The sequence below is a fragment of the Melospiza georgiana genome, chromosome 10, assembly GCF_028018845.1.
Source record: "Melospiza georgiana isolate bMelGeo1 chromosome 10, bMelGeo1.pri, whole genome shotgun sequence".
Classification (NCBI taxonomy): Eukaryota; Metazoa; Chordata; class Aves; order Passeriformes; family Passerellidae; genus Melospiza; species Melospiza georgiana.
The window spans coordinates 3164486-3187943 of NC_080439.1; the positions used below are offsets into that span (position 1 = coordinate 3164486).

The 23458-nt window shown below is 41.1% G+C and overlaps 1 long non-coding RNA gene across 1 annotated transcript; it reads right to left on the minus strand.

Annotated features, from left to right (window-relative positions):
• Positions 1-20352: 20352 nt before the first annotated feature.
• LOC131087701 (uncharacterized) lies at positions 20353-23066 on the minus strand. Its single transcript, XR_009114904.1, has 3 exons — positions 22802-23066; positions 21411-21581; positions 20353-21015 (listed from the first exon to the last, which is right to left on the minus strand). It is a non-coding gene; the product is annotated as an uncharacterized LOC131087701 (long non-coding RNA).
• Positions 23067-23458: the final 392 nt, after the last annotated feature.

Genomic DNA, 23458 nt, shown 5'->3' on the forward strand with positions numbered 1-23458 from the left:
TTATGAGATCCCGTTTAAGACAGAAGCCATTCCATTCCCAAGTCCAGCCTTTGCTGGCTCAATAAACATTTCTGTAATTCCACACTCACACTGCATACACGGAGCAGGGGCAGCTTCTCCACACTCCCTGGGGACTGAGCCTCACCAGCTGCTGATTGAGCTGCCTGCTCCATTGATCAGCCAGATCTCCCAATAAAAGAGGTGCCTCTGGTCCTGATTGAACTGGGGAGCCCAATAATGGGAATTCCCTTGGGATGAGGCATCAGCATCTCCCTGATTCAAACCACGGAGGGGCAGAGCCCAATTAACATTTTCCAAGGCATGTTCAGCTGCTGTTTCTCCACAAGGAGAGGTTTAAGGATGTGCTCTAAGAGCCCAGGCTGGAGAGTTTTCATTTCAGCACACGGATCTTGGCACATAAATCCTTCTAGAGTGGAGTCTTCTCTTCGATCAAAGAACGCCCAGCCCTTCTTTTCCTCAATACCTGCCCCAAAAAATTGTTGTTATTATTATTATTATTAACACAAATAGATATGGACACACACAGCCCAGAACTGAATCACATAATCATGGAATTATTAAGGAAAATTAACATTTTAGAGGGCACATTCAGCTGCTGCTCTGCAGAAGGAGAGGTTTAAGGACATGCTCTAAGAGCCCAGGCAGCTGCTGGAGAGTTTTCATTTCAGCGCAAGGATCTTGGCTCATAAGTCCTTCTAGAGTGGAGTCTTCTCTTTGATCAAAGAACTCCCAGCCCTTCTTTTCCTCACTACCTGCCCAAAAAAATTATTATTATTAACACAAATAGGTATGGACACACACAGCCCAGCACTGAATCACACTATCATGGAGTTATTAAGGCTGGGAAAGACCTTTAAGCTCATCCAGTCCAACCATCAGTCATGTTCCTCATTAAACCACACCCTCAAGTGCCACATCCACTTGTTTTGCTCTGGGATCTCTGAGTTCTTAAAGCTCAGCTGTACCAAAGGATGACATTTTCATATGAAGGGGAAAGGAGCTCTCCTCCAAGCCACAATTCAGCTCTCTCTGTAGGAATTGGCTTGAGCAGATGGAATTACATCAATTTTCCCACTTTCATCAGCACTGTCAAATAAATTCAAGACATGAGTAGTTAACAGAATAAGGAGTTGAGCTGGCAACATATCTAATAAATCAACCAGGTATCAGCTACTTGGCAAAAATAAACAGCTTGGCCAGAATAGTAACAAAGACAAAATTTGACAAACAGAAGCCTTAAAATGCATATCTGATTAAAAAAATATACACAGAAGACAAGAAAAGTCTGAATAATTCTGTTCTACTCTGCAAAGCAAACAACTACCTCAGTTATGAATGTTGTCGTTAATTATGACTTAAAACCTGTCTGTGACTCTCTGAATAAGGTTGGAAAAGATCTCTGAGATCATGGAATACAACCTTATTATTTGAGACCTTAATTGATGCACTTTGTACTTTTGTAAGTGCATTTTTGTTTCTGAGAGAGGAAAGGCCAACTCACAATTTAAACCAATAAGAATTTACTTATTAATTTTTAATAATAAGCCCTGTGCAGTGATTGCTCCTCTTCACCTGCTGCCATCCCAAGAATGCCACACAAAAGAGCAACCAGGATTGTGGTTCTTGTTCCAAAAGACAAAAAAAGAGGGGGCGGTTTTCTTTACTGTTGGCTCATTGGAGATTTTTTTCCCCCTTCCTGTTGAGTATCCAGATTATCCAGAACACTTTGCTCTCTTTATTTCATGTTTCTACAGAGCGCTGTAAAAAGCCAAAAGCAGATTCCAGCCTCGGAGTGCAGGAGCTCATGTGGTGAGGAAGCCACAGAGCTGGAGGCTGTGGCTCCCCTGGGGACTCAGAAAAGAGGCTGAACCTGGAATGCTCCCATAGACAACCTGTGCTCCATGGCACATTTTAGCTTATCTGAGTTTAACCCCTCCATCCCACAACACCAGAAATTCCCGGCTACACAACAGAGCTGCAGGTACCACGGGATGGTTCTGGCACCAGACAAATATTTTGGGTTGGAACCAAGATTTTTCCTGATCCTGCTGGGATTTGGGGTCACTGAAGAACCAGTGGCTACAAGGGACAGCACAAAGATCTCTTTTCTTTACAGCAGCTTAAAGTATATTGAAAATATCACCAAAAAATAAAAAGTTCAAAAGCTACACGCGACTGACAGTAAAGAAAGACTCCTGAAATAGCAAAGGTCTCTGAAGATGCATAACACATAACACCAATGTATATTCTCCTTGAGGAGCTGTAAACATTTGAGAGCTTCATTCATCCTAAAATTCAAAGCAGAAGTCATCAATGAAACAAAAGGCAACCAACCTAGCAGCAAACTGCCATTTAAAAAAAAAAAAAAAAAAAAAAAATTAAAACTATTTGGTTTTCCAGCTACGAAATATTCAAAGTTGACAAAAGTTCTGTTACCCCTTAAAACATCATTTTTCTTCAGGCTTCTTGAGCACAAAAGCAACTTGACTTTCTTTGTACCTCCTGATTTAGCACTATTAAACCCAAGGTAAGGGATCCTCAGACTGTTCCTCTAACTCACCTGGTACAAACCCCACCTGAATTCAGAAACTGATGGAAGAAAGGATTCCCTTTCTAGAACCTCCCATGAACAATACAGCAAACATTTTAACTTTTTTTGTTTTAAATGTCCCATTTTCTAAGCTGGCAAAATGTACTTGGGGCTTGCAGTCAGGTATTCCCAAAATTCACAGATTTGCCTGTCAAGAGCCTGGATTCAATTTCATCTTGAAATTGATGCTGGCTTTTTTTTTTATACTTAAAAAAAGTCTCATAGCCTAATACTTCAGGGTTGCTGGTGACAAAATAATACAGCAGAAATTTAATAAAGCCCTTTTTCTATAGGATAAAGCCTGTGGAACTGACAAGGTGTACACTATAATTAGCAACCTGCACCTTCATATACTTGTTGCCTGAACAATAAGCTGAAAACCTGAGGTATCTCTCCACATGTCAGCAATCCTTTCACCAGCACAACTTGCATACTGATGAATATTATGTAAATGAATTTACAGATAAAAAGGAAAAATACCTATTCTGATGCAAATCACACCCAGCACACAAGCAGTGGGAGTGACGGAAGCCTAAACGCCTCTTGTGCTTTTTCACAGCACACAGAAAATAAAAATACAGGAAAAAGCTGTCTGCATGTTCTCACTGCTGCTGACATGGAACCATGAGAAATCAAAAATTTAAAAAAGCCAATCCACAACAAACAAAACATGGAGTATTTGCTTTAGTTCCTGCTTGTTTGGTATCAATGTGACACCAAGCAGCTGCCCCTGTGGTGAGGCTGAGGTTTGGAGGTTTTTAGCTGCTGTGAGCCTGACAATGACAAAGACACTGCTCTGGAGAGCCCAGGGATGCTTTCAGTGATGCTTTCAGTGATGATTTCAGCTTTGGTATCACCAGGGACCTTCTCCATCACTTCCTCTGCCCCTACTCCTGCAAAGCTGAGGAGAAGAAGTTAAAGAAAAACTTGGACCTAAATTAGGTGGAGGAAAACTACAGCCCCCAAAATGCACCTTTCATACATTCATTTCAAGTAACAAAAGGAAAGTTTAGTGGCTAAATCAGTAGATGTTGCTGAACACACAGTTCTGTTAAAGAGGCTACTCAGAAGAAGAAATCAGTGGTAGGGAAGAGAAACATTGGAGTATTTCTCTGCTGATGAGAGCTGTGAACTTCCCAGGTAGAAAAAAGGTGATTTTTACCACTTTGTACCTGAATATTTCCCTCCTAAATATCCTGGGGCAAAGCAGGCAACAACTGCCAGAAGCAGAGGACACAGCCTCAAGCTGCACCAAGGGAAATAGAGGTTGGAGGTTAGGAGAAAGTTTTTCACTGAAAAAGTGATAAAATATTGGAATGGCTGCCCAGGGAGGTGGTGGGGTCCCCATCCCTGGGTGTGTTTAACAAAGCCTGGATGTGGCACTGGGTGCCAGGGTTGAGCTGTTGGGGCTGGGCTCGATGATCTTGAAGGTCTCTTTCAACCTTTTTATTCTGTGGATTCTGTGTGATTAATAAACCACAGCTCATTCCTCCTGCAAAACCACCGCTCCTGGCATGAGGCTCTTTCTGCATCCACATCTAAGAGTCAGAAGGAAAATGCAGAGGAAACTTCTGGCAAGTGGGGAGCTGGAAACTTCCAGAGCATCTCTGGGCTGGTGACAGCACCCAAAGCAATGGAACCTCTGAGGATTTAAAGGAATAAATTCAGGGGGCAGATTTGGTCCCCAGACATGCCCCGACCACTGGCACTGCTCAGACAACTCTGCATCCCAATTTCTCAGACACTGACTGGCCCCAAGGTGATGGAATTTACCACAGGAGGTGCTGGATTCCATTTCTAATTCTCTGTGTACACATAAACTTGCTCCAGCTAATTTAAGTGGGTACATGCCAGCCCAAACTCCTGTGAGGATGTTTCAATTTTAGCCTAATTTAATGGATTATTACATTTTAAGCTGACAATGTTCCTGGCTGATTTACAATAACATGAAATAAAGTTAGTTTATGTTGCAATAAGAGTGGCTGAGCAGCCGATTGGACCAGCTTAATGAAACTGATTTAAATTACACCTTCATTTAAAGAGGTACAGTAATGCATATAAACAAGCCCTGAGTGATGCTTTGAATATGAAGAGAACAAGAATGACTGTAAAGAGCTACAGACATTGCTGGATTGTTCATCTCAGCTTCCCAAAGCTCAGCTCTGGAGGGCTCAGCATTGAATCTGGCCTGGGAGTAGTCCAGGAGAATAAAATCAGCATAAGGAACAAAGTAATTAATTTTATTTTCTATGTGGATTGCCTTTAAATTATGTAAATTCAAAGTGTTTCTCCAAAGCTACATAAAAAAGGGGAAGGGCACAAACATGAGATCGCTTATATTTAATCCAGTGTGATGGGGAAAGTTGGAAAATTCATCACTCAGAACTTGATTCTATTGCTTTAGGAGTTTAATCTGCAATACCATCAATTCTGTACTAAAAAGCAATTAAAGAATACAAGCAAAAGTCACTGAGGTCATGAGTTTACTCTGTGTTAAAGTTACTAAATTCTGTCCTCTGTTCCTTGTCTGTTCTTTGGACAAAAGCAAAGTGCACAACTGTAAAGAGGGACTGGTAGTTACACTTACAAAGAAAACAAAATATTATCTACTTTGGCTCTGTTTACTTAACTTATGTGGCATTTCAAAGGGGAGAAGTTGGTTATTAGGCACTTCCAGAACTTTTATGTCCCCCAAGATTTAGTTCATTGTGCTGAAATAGAGTGCAAATAAAATATAATAAGGAGGAAATGATGGTATAAAACATGGTGTTGGAGTGGGGAGCAGGAAGCCCAGCCTTATCTTCCCACTGCAATGCATGCTCCATTCTCTCCTTGGAATGGGCTCATATATAACTTTAAGAGTTTGGAAATAAAGCTTTCCATTTTACAATCTGTTTAATGTCAGCTGCTCACTGTTTCACGGTGGGTTTTGTGACAGCCCCATCCTCACTCCCAGTGCCCCGAGGGCTCAGCCCAAGGTGCTGATCAGGGCTGACCCCAAACTCTGAGATTTAACGCTGTTTGACTCTAAATTAATACAACTTTTTGAAAACAAATCAAACAAAAAATGCAAGTAACCTTACTCTTCCTTCTTCCTTCCACAGACATGCAGCAAGTGCTCATTCTTGTTCTCTCAAATCTGGGCAAAATCGCAGATACAGGGAATGACATTTTCATCCTGCCCTGCTAAGGGCAGGCCCCTTAAGGCTATGAGAAATAACTAATTAAAGCAGATGAAGACTTACCCCTAGGTCCAGGCCTCTTAAAAAAAATTTTTTAAAAATCAGCATTTTATTACATTCATGACTCCCAGAAGAGCCAAACTGCATTAAATTACAATTTTATTAAGCTGAACAATTAATGTGTGCAGAGTTTGAGAGAAAAAATACCAGAGCAAGCTGCAGCCATCCTGTCTCTGTGCTGGAGCCTCCCACTGCTGCACTGCACTAATCCAGGTTTATGGCTGCTTTGCATCAGCAGGGCAGCACAAAATAGCCAGGCCACGTCCATGAATCTGGCCCAAGACACTCAGCAGAATGGTCCTGGGGTTTCTTAACCTCTTTTGGAGCCTGAGGAAGGGAGCAAAGAACTCAGCAGTGGATTCACTGCGCAGACAACCATTTGCACTAAAACTGGGTAGCCCAGCAGGCAGAGCTTATTAACCCAAATTCCTCAGCACTCCCAGCCCAGGTGTTACCACAGACAATTCTGTTCATGCTTTATCAGGGCTTTTTTCCTGATTCTCAAGTTCCAACTCGGCAAAAAAATCACTGCTGACTCCTAGCATTGCAGGGCAGGCTGAAATCCACACCACCTGTATTCCAACAAGATTTCCAACATTTCATAGTTCAGACCCCAAAATAACCAGGAAAGCCTGTTCTGCAAAGGGAGGGTGGCTGGCAAAGCAAGAAATCCCAACAGGTTCTTTTGCCATTCCCCATTAGCACCTGCATGGGGATCCCTCAGCAGGCTCAGAAGCCAAACACTGAGTTCCCACATAAAATCTGTCCCACACTCAGAAGCCAAGCACTGAGTTCCCACATAAAATCTGTCCCAGTTCAGGCAGAAATCAAACTGACTCTCTTGGAGAAGTCCCTGAAAGAGGTTGAAGGGACAAGAGCAAGAAACGCTGAGCACACAGGAGAGAGCTGTGCCCACTGAACTCACCCAAACAGCACTGGCACCCTCAGAGCAAAGCACAAAGAACCACTTTAAAAAAAGTCAGAAATTAAAAACCCTTGCCCTTTAAAAGAAAATAAAGAAAATTTGAGAAAAGGAAAGCCCCTTCCCTTTAAAAAGAAAAGGTGAGAAATGGATCTCCAAAGTGCTCAGGTGCCTCCTTTCAAACCACTGGCTCACCTGGGAAGGTCTGGTCTGCAAAACCTGCAACAACCTGGAAATGTAGTTATGGCAGATTACTGTGGAAAAAAACATATTTTCACCACACTCCCATCTTGTTGTGTCATAGAAAGGGCTGCTCCTATGCAGGGCTGTCTGGCAAGGCAGAACTCCTGCAGGAGCCTTCCAAGGAGCCCTGTGTAGCTGGATTAAAGTAGGAGACCTCTGTCTGTGGCTAATTAGGCAGTCATGTTAATGAAGATACTCATTAATGAAGGCAGGAGCTCAGGGTTGAACCATCTGGGGAACTTTCCCAGCCCTTACAGGAATCCAATCTCCTCCTGGGGAAGGAAATCCCTGGGCAGCATCACTGGGAGGGCATGGGAAGAGCACAGGCACCCACAGAGTCCCCAGGCAGAGAACAGAAGTGGAATTAACTCCAGACCTCCTGTCCCACTCCAAGATCTCAGAACTTCACCCAGAAAATGCTGCCAGACAACAGAGCCCTGGACAGAAGCTTTGTGTTTGCAAACTGGGCACAGCTCCACATTTACACCATCATTTGTATTTGCTAATCGTTGAGGCCAATAAAGTTCAATCTGAGATTATTTGTTTTGACTCTTCAGCTATATTTGGTAGCTTTGCTCTTTTTTAGACCACAAACTTTATGAGCAGGAAAACAATTAGGACAGAAGGTAAATCATCTTCCTAACAGGTTCTGGGAGAAAACTTGGAGCCTATTCCTGTTGAAGGGCTGACACACTCCACAGTTTAATCTTGAAACAGATCCAGGGAGGTGAAAGAATGTCACAAGTTCAAGGGCTTGAGCTGTAGCCAAGAAAAAGGCAGATACTGATACAGGGACAGGCTGTGCATAAAAGTTTCCTCTTTCCTTTTTGTCCAAGGGGAGGGGAGAAAAAGCAGCAAAAATCCCACCAGCTCTGTGCCTCAGTTTAGGCAGAGCTTTAAGCATCATTTGGCAAAAGCAATAAATTGATGTTCTCCTGACAAGGCCTGGTTTGAGATGTTTGATTATTTTACATGCACACAACATTATTGTCAATACAGCATTATTGACACCATAAATGTGAATAAATTATCTGAGCAGAAGATAAAGTGGGAAAACCAGGCACAGTTTGTAGAAATGGTATTCAGTTGGTAACCATTGGGAGGTGTGGGATGTCTAGCTCTGAGCCCTCCACAAAACTCCAGCATCTGCCAAGGTGTGTTCACACACAGCTGTCAGCAGGGTGATGTATTTTATCAGAATATCCTCAGGAATTGCAGGAGCTGAGGCAGGTCCCAGTTGCAGGGAGACCGACCTCTCTTCTTGGATTGCTACAGCATGAGAGGAAGGAAAACCACGTACAGCTGGAAATTACAAGTTTTGTCCTAGAGCTGGCGATGAAATAATGAGAAAATTTCAAGTGGTGTCACTTTGGGGCCAAAGTATGGTCAGAGACTGGAACAGGATGAGACACTGAAAATCACCAGCTGTGAAACAGCACAACCAGCCCCTCTCAAAGTGGCTTCTTCCCTTTCCTGAACAGGTGGTTTCACTTCTGTCACTGGAACACAAAAACCTCCAAAACTTCCACTCCTTCCCTTTTCACAACACAGGATTTCTTCAGTGCCCTCCAGCAGAGAAATGAAGACTACAAGCATTGCCTTTATAAAACACCAGCGCTGTCAGTTTTCTCAGCTATGACTCCTCTTTGCATTTTGTTCTAGAAAAATTATGCAGCATCCCAGAGCCCTGCTGAATCCAGTAAAGTTCTGGAGGAAAAACTCTGAATTTCATTTGAACTGTGCATTCTTGTGAGCTGCCAGACTCAGTAATAAAGCTAGAGATTTCTTTTGCTAGGAATAAAAAATAGAAGAGGCTTAGAAAAACAACTAAAAGAAAATCTGACTACTCTTTATATAAAAGATCTAGGAAATGTTTTAAAGAGCAACAGATGAGACTTAAAATTTCTATTCAGAGGCATGTAAGTGCATATAAAAAAAATCACACATTGATTGGCCTTCTGTTTATCAAAAGAAGTTTGGAGAAAGCCTTAAAAATATTTTACAACCACATATTTTGGAAATAAGCTCCTCATGCAGCTACCAAATATTATGGCGCATGGCCAGTTTAGAAATATAGGAACTCTCTGTTAAAAAAAAAAAAAAATCTCAGCTGTTATTTAGGATGTCAGGCATTACCCAAATGACTTTCAATGGGAAAAAGATGAACACCAGCAACAGGGGCTTTTTGTTGTTTCCTAGGTTTTAGCTTATTTGGAATAGCTGTGCAGTTGGGTTTAGGTTCAATTAATTCCCATCTGCTCGTAAAGGAATCTTTGATCTTAAAGGAGTCTTTCTATTGAGAGTCAAAGCTGTGCAGGATAAGGAAAGGACATGAAATCCTGTTGTGCCTCAGAGCAGCACCTGAGGAGGGGTGGGAAATCCTCCTGGTGCCACGTGGGCAGAGCTGGGATTGCTCACAGCACTGCCCAAACACAGAGCCCAGCTGGAACCGTGGGCACAGCACCAGAGCATTGCAGTGAGGCAAAAATCATAGAGAAATGCTTCAGAAAATCAACCCTGCTCCCCTGGAATCACTGCCTGGCCTTGTCAAGGCAGCCCTCTGCAATTCCCGTGTGGAAACAATCCTGTGTGAGCAGTTCATTAACACAACAATCCATTCCTGGGAAAAACAACCAGCACCTGGATAAACTGTTTGTACACCCTGAGAAAAATGAAAACTATAAACTGTTTGTACACCCTTAGGAAAATGAAAACTCTCTCTCACAGACAACTTTTCAGCACCTACACACCAGGGTTGGAGTGACCAATAAATACAGAACAACAACTTGTTACTGACCAATGAAGGGATTGGCAAGACAGCTCCTGACCCATGGGAGTCACCCGTGAGCTCTGTAAAACTGGATAAAATTAGGTGTATTATTATTATAGCTGTATAAATTATTAATATATAATTATTATATAACTAATAAATTATCTATTATACAATATTGCATTATATCTAATATATTTATATATTAGATATTATATAATACATAATTTATTAGATATTACATAATACATTTATTATATATTCTCATTTATTATATATTATATAATAAATAAACTTAGTATTTTATATAGTTTTTATATATTAGATATTATATATTATTATATATTTATATTATACTTATTATATATTACATAATAAATTTCTTATATATTATATAATGAATATATTGATATATTGATATATTGATATGTTATATAAATATACTTGTTATATATTATATAATATATAATTTAATATTATTTTAACTGTATAATATTATAACTGTTATTATTATATTATTATAACTGCATAAAATTATGTGTATTATGTGAATAAAGAATGGCCTTTTTCCACCATGAAGGAAACAGAATCAATGTGATTTATTCCCATACCAGAGCCCAGTTCTTGGTCAAGAGCTTCAATCTCCCCATCTCCCACAAAGCTGAATTCCAGGCCAGGGCTGGAATTTGGGGCTTTGGGAATGTATCATGCATTGTTATAATTAAATTTTCCGTTGTGGTTTTATCCAGCAAGTGTTACTGCTCATTCCTTCACCCTAGAAATGAACAGGATTAAAATTGGTGGGCAAAGAAGAGTTTCAGGTGTGGAACAGGATTTCCCCATAATCTAAATCAAGAGTCCAAATTATCCTTTTAATTGTCAGGACTGTCCTGGTTCAAACCCCACAAGACAAAACCCTTTCCCCCCCCTTGATCCACCATCCCTTCCTCACACAGATCTTCCTCCAAAGCAGTGGAACAAATGATGTGCAGGGTTAAGGGATGAGCTCTCCAGGCATTTGTGCTTTCCTGACAAAGGCACAAAGCTGGAAAAATCTGTCAAAGGAGTATATTTAGTCCAGGCAATCACTTAGAAACCACTTAATGCTTTTAAGTGATGTTGTGCAAATGAAGCAGCCTCAGCTCCCAGCCTGGCTGTTTGATTTCCAGCCTGAGATTTCCTGGGCACAAAGAGATGCAGAAGGGAGCACAGCTGCTCTGGGTCGTGCAGTAAATCCAGCGCTTTGGAGATGCACTGGGTTCGCTGTAAATGCACAAATTAAACCTAAATCTCAGCTTTTGGAGCTGCTGGGGCTCTGACAGACAGCCTGGAAAACACAGCCCAGGTTTCTGAGCTCAGCAGGTCAGTGACACCTCCCGCAGAACAGGATCCCATTGTTCCATGTCCAGCACCCCGGCACACACACAGCACCCTCAGAGTACCCATCTCAACAACAAGAATTGCTCCTCAGGGCATTTTTTAACAGCTTCAGATGAAAAGGATCGGATAAAAACAACCTTCTAAGGGTAGAGCAAAGCCAGGAACAGCAGTTACACACTAATCCAGTTCAAGTGATGGCTGGAAGCTGAACGCAAGCCCAAGCTGTGATAGTAAAGATGCATCAAACAAGATTTCTTTTCAAACAGGAAGATTTCTTTTCAAAACAGGAAGGCTCTTTGGTTTGTTTCCCCTGAATTTATTTGGACGGCAACAGGAGCAGGGAAATATACTCACACTTTTTTTAAAATTAGAAATAAGAGTCAGAAAAAGGAGAAATAGTTTGGCATAACTGCAGGATGCCAGCCCTCATGAACCTGTTCCATCAGTGCTTTATATTGCAAGTAGAAAAAAAATGAGCTAAGGGGAAGTTAAAATCAATGGGTCATACCCCCAAAAATGCATTTATGGAATATTGGAGAACTAAAAAAAGTTGAAAAAATCTCACCTATCAGAAAGCTGTGAGATGAAAAATCAAACTCTGTTTTTAGCTGCGCTCCTCCATGGTCTTCAGGATTGGTCCTTTTTAGAACACATTGCTTTGCTTGCAGAGCCTCAGAGAGGAGACAGAGGATGCAGTTATTACTGTTCAGCACCACTCTGGCTCTTTTCTTTCCCAGGAATTCCTGATGCTCTGTCCAGGACCTTGGCCACAGGCTCTCCAGGAGTTCCCCCAGCTGGCACTAGATGGGGTGTGATGCTCAGCATCTTCTGATCACAGACTGAGCAGTTCTTTTGGGGAAAGGAGGGTCAATAATGAGATTTCAGCCCAATTGAAACAGTTGGGACAGCTCAACTCAGGACAAAACCACAGCCAGAACTCTGCATTCCCACTTTTCCTTAAATATTAATGTGATCACTTTCACTCTGGCCTGAAGTGGGTGTGGTAATCTCAGGGAGGTGACTCAGAAGTGTGAGAAGGGAAATCCCACACTGTTCTCTCACACCTCCCATCCCTTGGAAGGTTTCCCTACCAAAATAATCACCACTGCTGTTTTCCAGAATCTGAAGGAACAAAAGAGTGGTTAGAAGTTTTGTTTCAAGTTCTTATAGTCATGATGAAGATCTGAAAATTATTAAGAAAAAGCAACCACTGCTATAAATCTCCTGGCCTTGAAAGAAACTGCTACAGAGAACAACACAAACACAAATGCGAAGCTTTAACACAGAAGAAGCAGATGAAGAATTTTGCTAAATATTAATGCCACTTTTCAGCCCCCAATTCTCCTTCTTAGGTCTTTGCACCACCTACAGAAAGAGCCCCAAAAATCAGCCCCCCACACAGAAAACCACATTTCTTCCCTGACTCTTCAAATCTGTTTGAAGCAGAAAAAAAAATAGAAGTCTATCATGACTTTGAGATCACTCACTTGTCATTGGAAACTCGAGGAGTGAAGTCACTTTTTAACAGGTTTTAGTTCTTCTTGGTCACCTGTTCATGGAAATTTAAATTTCATTGTAGTAAAAATTTCCATCTAAACTATTTGACTAACAATTTTCTCTTTCAAAAACTTAACGAGGGAGAAAAGTTTCCTTTGATTAGTTTTTTAGAAGTTCATCTGCAAGCATTCTTTCTTTTTGAACAAGAAAAACCTAAAGTTTCCATGACTGTCAGGCCATTTTAATGAGTTAAAGAAAGAGATTTCTTATAAATTATTCATTTCCTTCTTCTCATATTTTTTAGTTTCTTTTCTCCTTACTGTATTATATCACTATTCTATATCCTCTGCAACAAAATCCTTAATTCAAAATAACCACATTTGACTTTTTGACTATAAAAGCACAATAAACCAAGTGATGTATAGAATACCCCCTGCAATTCCAATGCACTGGATTCAATTTCCTCCTTTTTAATTTCTTTTTTTTCCCTTTGGTGGGAGGATAGGGTAAAAAGACTGAAGAGGGAGGAATCTAAGACTGATGAAGGTTCAAGAAATGCCCAATAGCTTTACCTTGGCTCCAGCACTCTTTCAAGTAAAACATCTAATATTTTCAAAAACCATAAAGGATCTGGCCAGGATAGGAAGACAAATCTCTGAATCTATCTAATGGTCTGATTGTATCCTGAAGCAGGAGAAATAATAGCCTGGTAATTCCATCCCAGGGAAACAGCAGGCTCCATTCTCCCACCCATGATAAATGGATTTATCCCAGCACTGAACTGGAGCCTTATTGGAACAGATATGAAACATTTTAACCAACAATGAACGACTCCATTGCTCGTGGCTGAGTGGAACAGACTCAAAAATGTTTCCTTCATAAACCAGTTATGAGAGAGCAAATCACAGGCAGGGAAGATTTAACACAGAAGCAGCAGCTGAGCAGTTTTGGTAAATTTTAATGGCACTTATCAGTCCTTAAAAACACACCTATCAAATACACACTGTACTGATTATACCTTACAGGAAAGTGATCTCACCACTCCCAGGAGATGATGAGCTGAATCACAAACTTATCTTGGCTCCTTGAAATTATCAGAAGGTGCCTAAAGCTAATAATTAGTACTTAGACTACAATATCTTCTCTCCCACTATGAAGATTATTGTGTCCCTTTTTTTTCCTGGGGATTTGTGCTCATTTATATTCCAGGACTCATCTGCTATGAGAAACAACCCCAGCAGAGTGGAGGCTGCACACTGAGAAGGGTCTTGGAATGTCACTACTGAACCACGTAGGAACTGAGAGCCACAAATGCCAAAAGGTCAGAAAAAAGGGGGAAAGAATCTTGGACAGGTTCTTGAAGTGAGGAAAAGAGAAAAATCAATAAAAGTGCCAAATCTTGTAAATCAATTTATTATGATGGTCCCTGAGGCTGAAGGATGGGGCATGAAAAGGAAACAAGCAGCTCCCAAGAGCTCACTCATTATATATTAAACATCAGGACAATGGAGAGATAAAACTTACACAAAGAATTAAAAAAGATGAACAAAACCCCCACCAGAACATAATTCTGGCAAACAGGAACCAATGTCCTATGAGGAGCAGTTTCATTTATTGTTGGGTTACCACAGCCACCTGTATCTGAAACAAGTCACCACAAGTGAGCCCCCATAAAATAAAAAGTTCAGATTTATCCCAGTATTACTAGCCTGGCTTTAGGTCACCACAGGACAAAAAGGCTGGGAGAAGGATCCCTGAGTGACTGTCACATCTTCTTCTGAAAATCCTGCATTTCCAACCAACACAAACCAGCAGCCTCTACGCCAGTGAGTTAAGAAATCTTTCATATGCAAATAAAAGCTCCACTTCTATGCCCAAACAGAGAGCAAATCTATTTCTCTGAAGCAGATTAAGTTTCTTTTGATTGCTCACCAGTTGGGTTTTTCTTTTCCTCTCTGTTCCCTGAACACCTTTTTAAAGTACTGGATGAAGATCTTTCCTTAGATTTTGCACAGCATCTACAATTCTTGCTTCTTCACATGTAATTTCCCAGTTTGCTAATAAGTGCCCAAACACCTCTTTGAGATGACCTCCTACAGTCAGACAATCAGAGCTGTTCCAGTTTCTCTGAGCTTCACAGAGCTCCTCTATTTAATTAACTTCAAGTGCTGTATTCTCCGAGGAAGCAGAGGGAGAGTTTATTAGGAGGTGTGGTATAAATTACACAGTAATTTGAACAGAGTGGAAAACCAAGACAGTTTGAGTGCAAGAAATGTGTCTGTAACACACCTACTCCCTGAGAGGCCAAAGGGCAGAGCTGGGTTTCCAGCTCTTATTTAAGCCCCCGAGGAAGTGTGATCCCTCAGCATCTCCAGCAATTTCATCCATTAGCAATGCACGCCAAGCCCAGCTCCCAAAGGCTTTGCACAGATTTTTAGAGCTTAAATCAAAATCACCATCCAAAAAAACCCACCCACATTCTCACTCGTTGCCTAGGTGAGAAATTCACCAAGTCTTCCCTTTTGCCTGGAGGATTTTAAAGTTGCATCTGAAGGATCCAAGCCTGAGGAGCAGATGAATAAATCCCAGAGGGGCTCCTCACACTCTGGAGACCCCAAATGTTCCAAGCACAGACACCAGGCAAGAGCAAATGGATTGGCTTTAAATGATTGCCAGAGTATCAGATAATGGCTCAACAATTAAAACAACTCTCCAGAGAAGGGAAAACAGGGCAAAATCTCCCTGCAGAGGATTCCAGACCGCATCATTCCCCTCAGCATCCTGCAGAGCAGGAGAAGAAGAGGAAGGCAAACCATGTCAAATTAATGTGCCATAAGGACATTATGGGGCAATATTGGGGCAAAATTTGGGGCAAAATTCCCAATTCTCTTTGAAAGCAAGGACTAAAGCTGTGCCTTAACCACCACACAGCAGCAATTTGCTCCTTTGGAGGTGGGAATTTCTGCTTAGGATGGAGTGTGTAGGAATCCAGGGCTTGGAGCAGCCTGGGATAGTGGAATTGTGAAAGTGGAATGGGATGAGCTTTAAAGTCTCTCCCATCCCAAACCATTCCAGAATTCTGTGATTAATACTGGCCATAAAAAGCAAGTTTCATTTCCTTCACCCCTAATTTTAAAAGCAAGCTCTGTTCAATATTTTCAGAAATTATGCAAGCAGAGAGAACAACACACACCAAGCCAAGTTTACATCCTAAACAGCAACACCATCAAATCTATACACACAAATTGTTCTTTCAGCAATCAGTTAAGTAGAAATACAAAAAGTTTTGCAACATAATATGGCTACATTCTGGTGCATTCATAAATCCTATCAGCTTTCCTTTTATTAACAAGATTCATTTTAACTGTTGGTATTAACATGACAACAAAATGTAAATGATTTGGGAAGACTTTCTCAATTGCTACATAATTATAAAGGGGAAAAATTCTCTTGTATCAAGTTCATTATTAAAAAGGATAAGTAAATAAATCTATAAAATATTCTGTTAGTTGCTGAGAAACCTCATTGTTGATATGACAACCATGGCACAGAAAACCAGATTACAGCTTCCTTCAGATCTGTGGGGATTCTACATTTTCATTAAGGAAAGTGGTTTCTATCTGCTATGCTATAGTGACACCTACAGAAAAAAAACCCAAAAACATTTCAAATGGGGGCCATGGGCAGGAATTGGATTAGAGGTAATTTTAAAGGGCTGCAGAAGCACACTTGTGTGTGGATGCAGTAAGAATTGCTTAGAATCCAGCACGAAGGCTCTGCAATTCCATCTGCCAGTCTGCCAGGACCCAATTTACAAACCTTTTCATGGCAGTCATGTCAGCAAACCACACCAACAGCAAGTTTCCAAGCAAAGCTGGTTATTGAAATTGCCGAACCCATGCTGCTAACATGCCTTCAGAGGCAGGGATTTTTAGTTTTCAAAGGCTCAGCACTTTTCCCCTGTGGTGCTGCTGAATTTACAAAAAGGAGCATCTCCAGAATCTCCTGTTGATTGTGCATTGTTGCACTGATGTTGTGCAACTTGTTTTCTTCTTGAAAATGCACTCTTGAAAATACACTTTGCTTCTGCTTTCGCAGAAGGAAGAAATGTTCCTTTTTTCTAGACCTGCTTTCCTCAAAATTAAATCCCCTGGGAAGTCCTGGCACAGCTTTTATGTTTGACAACACCTTCAACATCAGAAGGCATTTGCAGAAGTCTCATTCAGTCAATATTATATTCCTGAATCCTCAAAGCCTGACACACAATTTCCATTTTCCTCTTCAACCAAACAATGGCAGAACAATCTCCTCTTTTTCCTGTTCTCTAACACTTTGAGGTATTGGAGTTGAGGAAGACTTAATGATATTAAAGGCTTCAATGAAGGAGCCCCTTCCTTTAAAGGAATGGATTAAGGGCCAGAAAATATTTTTAAAAAAAGCCTTGATTACATTTCTCAATATGAAATTACAATCAATATTGCAATTTATACTTTGTTTTCAGTCATTAACAGCTCCACAACCACAGGGAAAAGGCTCTGTAAGGTTTCTTCTCCCCCATGTTCAACATCCAAACTTAGGAGCAAATACCTAAAACCTGGACTTGGATCTAAATATGACAAAAACAGCTCTTGGAATTGCCTTTATTTAATCCTACCCATGTAACCTATTGCTTTAGGATAAAATTCTCTCAATATGACCTCAAGCTGAGCCTGCCCCTGACATATTTGTTTGCTAAACTGTACAGATGACATTTATTTGCAGAGATCAGCCACTCTGAGCAGACCATAAGGACTCTAAGCAGGCTTGACACCAGCCACCATCCCAGACTGCAGCAAAAAGCCTCTGTAGAGCTCCCTCTGAGCCCCTAAATAAACAGAAATACTCACCAGAAAAAGTTACCAGCCATACAACACTGGTTTGTTACTCCCTGCACTTAAATGTTTATTCAAAGTCACAGATGGTTCTTTCTCAATCAAAGGAGAAATGAAAAGAGACAATGAAGCAGAAATGTTGTGGCCACTCCTGGAAGAGATAAGGGTTCCTTCTCACCTCACTCCCTGCACAAACTGAGCTGGAGGAGCTGCAATAAATCAGGAAAATGCACAGCTACTTTGGACAGACACATCCTCTGAAGGAAAGGCAAAATTTTTTTGCTGTCACAGCAAGAGTTAAACCCAACTCCATTACCTCTTCCTTAGAAAGCTGCTCACATTCCACCTCCCTTAAATTGCTCCCTGACTTAAGTAATCATCTCCTTCAGGCCCTTAAGCAACGACTGGAGCTGGGTGAGTGAAAACCAAATTTCATCAGTAGCAGCTGAGGTAGCACGGGAGCAGCAGAGGTGTTCCTGGCAGTGTATAAAACATTGGCAGTTTGGAAAGGAAGGAGCCCTTTCCCATCTGACAGGTTTTTAATATTTCCACTCAGTGTGCCTGAGTGCTGCCCTAGGCATCCCAAAGTTTGCTGCACGACATCACTCATTTCAACAATTCCATCAGACACGGAAAGCAAAAATAAAACACATTAAAAAACTATCAAGGCAGGCAAAACTTGTGCTGCTGGGGAATCCAAATCCACACTTCTCTCCTTGTGAGAGCTCTCTCTGCTGGTGCTGCAGCCAAGTGTCCAAGCGGGTGTTCCTATAAAAGCATGGGGGTGGATGTGGCCAGAAATGCGAGCACTGCTGGCCTGAGCTGTCCATCCCACATCCTCCAGTGATGTCTCAGAGTGGATTTTCCATTTGCTCCAGCAGCTGAAGAGCTGTGGCTGGTTCTCCATCAGGTGGCAGGGCTGCCTCGAGGCCCCTCTGTGGCTTCCCCCATCACTGATGTGTTCCTGCTTCAGTTTCCATTATTTGTCCAATTTTTTACCTTTGCCCAGGTGCCTCATGCTGCTGAAGAGCCAGGTGCAGGTGTTGTCCTTCTCTGAGCCAGGTGCAGGTGTTGTGTTGTCCTCTCCTCATCCTTCTCTGCAGCCAGGAGAGAGGTTGGGTGTTACAGACATCTTTTATGAAAAATCCTTTCCTTAGGATTTTTCCTCCTGAGAAGCTGAGAGGCCTCAGGAACAAAATGCAAACAATGGTTATCTGCTGCTGTGGAATGCAACAGGTGCATCTGGGATTGGGCTCATGTGGTTGTTTCTAATTAATGGCCAATCACAGCTGGCTCAGACTCTGAGCCACAAACCTTTGTTATTCATTCTTTCTTTTTCCATTCTTAGCCAGCCTTCTGATGAAATCTTTTCTTCTATTCTTTTAGTATAGTTTTAATGTAATATATATCATAGAATAATAAATCAGCCTTCTGAAACATGGAGTCAGATCCTCATCTCTTCCCTCATCCTCAGACCCCTGTGAACACCCATCACAGTTGGGCATTATTCTCAGACAGCACCCTGCAGCAGTGGGGAAATAAAAAGTGGAAAATTTTTTCCTAGATATCTGACTTTTGGAGCACATCTTAAATTGATCATATTTGGGTCATTTTAGGGCAGTTTTGCAGGTGACACCCAGGAAATCAGAACTTACAGAACCCGCTCAGGCCTCTGTCTTTGCTGTAAAATGAGATTTGCACTTTGATTTGTTTCCTTTTGCTCTTTGAGGCTTTGGACTGTGGAGGCTGGCAAGGGCTGGATTTAGGCTCAAGAAGCATTTGGTCAATGCTCTCAGGCTCAGGATTCTCTGGATTCTCAGGATTTTTGGGGTTATCCTTGGCAGGTTCAGGAACTTCACTCAATGACCCTGTGAGTCCCTTCCAACTCAGGATATTTTCCATGATTTCTTCAGGAACAAGGCTTTCAGGTTTCACTGTCTGTAGGGAATTTTTGTGTCAGAGCAGAATTTCATCAGTCCCTGTTCTTTTTATCATTCAAGATAAGAATAGACTTATTTAATTCAGGTCACGTTCCTGCCTTTTATTTCATTTTCTTTTCACAAAACAGAGTCTCAACTTCCATCTCAACACTCAAAATACACCATGAAAATGTGCATCACTGATCTAAAGAAGTGCACGTGCAAATCCTCCTTCTGTCATTAATTAAGCAATCCTAAACATGATCTCATTCCAGGAAAATCCAAACACAGCTTTTCACCTCTGCCTAAGGTAATACCTGGACATAAACACAACAGCAGCACCTCAACAGTGCATGGGGTATGAGAGCAGAATTTATTTTTCTGCTCAAATAGAACCTTTAAAGTTTAATTTCATCAATTGGCTCAGACACCTCACTACACCCCAGCTGTTAAATCTGAATATAAACACTTACAAAAGCCTTACTCTGAAATCCCCCCTATTTCTGTTATACACAGATGCACAGTCACAGAGAACAGAGAATTTGTGCACATGGTCAGGTCGGACACAGAGAATTCAGTGTTACATGGTGGCCACAAATCTCAGCTTTCAGAAGGCAAATGTCACCCACACCTCACAGAACAGAACCTTGACAGAGGTTTTGAAAAAAAATCCATGAAAAAAGCCAAAAACGTGCATCCAGATAAGGAATATTTTTGGCCAGCAGAGCACCAGGTAAATGAGAGGAGCTGAGAGGAACTGATAAAGCTGATATTCAGTGGAGCCTGCTGTGGTACCTCAGCACCTCCCTCCATCCCTGCCCCTACAAACACCTCAGCCCTCCAGAAGCAGCTGAAATGTTGGGATCTGATGCAGAATATCCAGAGCAGAGCCCCCCCCAGCATCCCTGGCCTTGGCACTGCACTGAAACAAAGGGGAAAATGTGAATACCTGAGCTGGAGATCAGAGGAGCGGGACCATGTTACAGGAGACAACATCCCCTCCCAAACCCCCTAAAATGGAATTTAAACAGCAAAATCATTTTGTCTGGATTATTAAATCAAGAAAACACTGCTGCTACCATTACCAGAAGCTAAGGACTGTTTCATTTTACTGTCTAAAGGAGCAGTCAGCCAGTCAGGTTCCTTTACTTTTCATTTTGCATGCACTGGGACACAACTTCACCTTCACAGGACAACGGCAGCAAACAGCACAGCATGAAAAGCAATTTTCTGAGTGCAGGATTCATCCCACAGACTGAAAATCCCACCAAAAAAATCAGGATTCAGTAACTCCAAGGGTCTGAATTAAGCACCCAGCTGTTGTGGTGGGCCCAAGATCCTGAGGCAGTCCAAGGGAATCATCTTGCACAGACAAATGAGTGCTCTCAAGATTAAAACAAAAAGCCACAGAATAAAATTGCTCACAGGTGGCCAGCAGCAAGCTGGATATAAATTGGATTACAGGATTGTCAAATGTAATATCAACTGTTCTCTAGCAAATGGGCAAAGAAGGTCCTCTCCACTCTTCTGTGTGCTCAGGAAACTGCAGAAATCACATCCCTGAAAAAAAAAATACACAAATTCTTTGTAATTTATTGAATAGCTTTAGATTTGTAACATAATGCAGCACTCAGCAAGCAATGGAAGATAAATCACTCTTTTAGCTCAGACACTGAGTGTTTCCAGTTACTCAACCACTGCTCAAAGAAATTATTTACTCTTGCAGAAAGCTGAACTCTGGATAGTAAGAAAATCATTTAGCTTCCATTTACTAACACAGTTCTGCCACATGTTGCAGAAGACCATCCTGCAGCTAATTTTCTTAATTTTAGATATATTTCAGCTTCAGTCTTAAAACCCCAGTATTTAAAACAACTTATTTGAATGTTCTGTGTAAGCATTAAGCTTTATTGGAGGAATAAGAAACTACACAGCAAATTTCCCCCCAAATTTACCAACTTCTGCTGAGGAGAGTTTCATTCTTCCTTTCTCTTTCTCAAACTGTGCCATTCTTGATGCTCTGCAGGCTCATTTTCCTTAAACATCTTTGATCAAAAGCATCCAGATGTTTCCTTCTGCCTCTGCCAAGTGCCAGATTTCACTTTTTTTGTGAAGTCATAGAAGTTCTGAAACAAAGGGGGAGTTTTATGAGCATTATACAGTCAGTCTTCAAGGAATCTCAGAAGTCATTTGCTTCATCACATGGACTGGCTGCATTAAACCTCTCCTAAATTTAATTACATTCCTAAACAATGGAGTTAGCACAGCTTTTACAGCAAACACAGCTGGAGCCATAAAAAGGTGAATTAGTCACATCCTATCCTGAGGACCAAGGGGAATCTCCTGCCAGACACTATCTTTGATCAGTTTAGCAAAGTTTTAATGTGAGGCTTTAATTGCTGCCTCTCATTAGATACAGGGACTTGAAAGAAAAGCACTGGTGGAGAGAGAAGATCTTTATAAGCTAAAAGTGCTGGTTAGAAATAAACATTTCCGACAGTCAAATTAAAATCAAGGTTAATCTGAAAGTGGGATGAAGTTTCCAGCTTTACTCTTAGGGCAACAAGGTTATGGAAGCACCTCCAAAACACTGTAAAAATGGCCAAAAGAAATTAAACAAAACACCACAAAAAAGAAAAACAACAAAAAACCCCAAACAAACAAAACAAACAAAAAAAAAAAACCCATAAAAACCCCAACAACACAAAACAAAAAACCAACTAAAACAAATTTAAAATTTAAAAATCATGTGCTTCCTGCAAAATAAGGCCATTCCTGGAGAACTTCCTCCCCAAAGAAGAGAGAATTGGAATTCTCCAACTCAGCCATGACTTTGACTAAGGTTCCTTCCCACCCACTGTCACTCATTTATCAATATTCTGTTTCCTCAGTCACACAAAAATTTCTGCAAGCTCCCACAGCCAGTTTTAATTAGAATATTCTGAGTCATTTTGCATCAGCAGTAAATTGTCACCTATTTACTTCCTTTTCCAGGCCACTCTTGGAATTGCCTCCACATGAAAACCTGTCCTTCAGTTTCACTTCCTTTTAATGGAGAATTGAGCAAGAGTTTGGATTAAAAATAGAGATTTTTGGGCATTCACATTTTTAGTAAGTTGTCAATGCCTAAAAAACCTGATTTTTAATCCAAACTCTTGTTCAATATCCTAAAAAGCTTTTTTATATATTTTTAAGAGGCTTTTTTTGAAAAAAAAACTCTTATGTAATAGGTAAATTATGTCATCCTCACACTTGTTAACTCCTCCTAAAATCTTCCAGGTATTTTTTGTCATTATAAAAGTCAGAGAGAACTTCCCAACATCTGTTTGTCCATTCCTCTGAGCACCTGAATTTATTTTACGCTGTCCTGAGTGAGGTTTGGATTCAGCTGCACACTGGCACAAAGGCTGGGCTGGGAACTCCTCCCTGCTGCTCCTCCTGCACCCAGGCAGATCTGAGTGTTGGTGCAGCCTGGTGATTTCATGGCTCCACATTTCCATTCCCCTGCAAGCACTGGATGAGGACCATCTGGTCTCTGCGCACTGCTCCTGCTCAATTTATTGATTTGTCTCCAAACTCGAGGGTGCTGGAGAGAATAAAGCTGCTACAAAGGTCAACCCAGTCCAACAAGCCCGACAGAAAAAAAAAAAAAAACATTTTGCAGCATCATTTACCTAGGAAAACTCAACTACAGATGTGATGCCTGCTTTTGTGGGGTTTTGCCATCATTCTGGCTGGGTTATGTGAAGGAACAGAAGGGAACCCGACCAAAGTCATGATACTAAAGCTGCTCTATAGCCCAAAATTGTGCCACAAATCATTTGCATTTATTAAGCAATTTACTTTTATACACACCCCAGCTGAAAACACATGAACACAGAGTTCAGCATCTATAAATACGTCCCTGCTCTTGCAATAGGTAATCTTTCCATTTTAAATCCGTTTCTCCTATAAAAAACACACAACAGTTCCTTTAAGTTTCACAGTCACATTCTCTTTATCA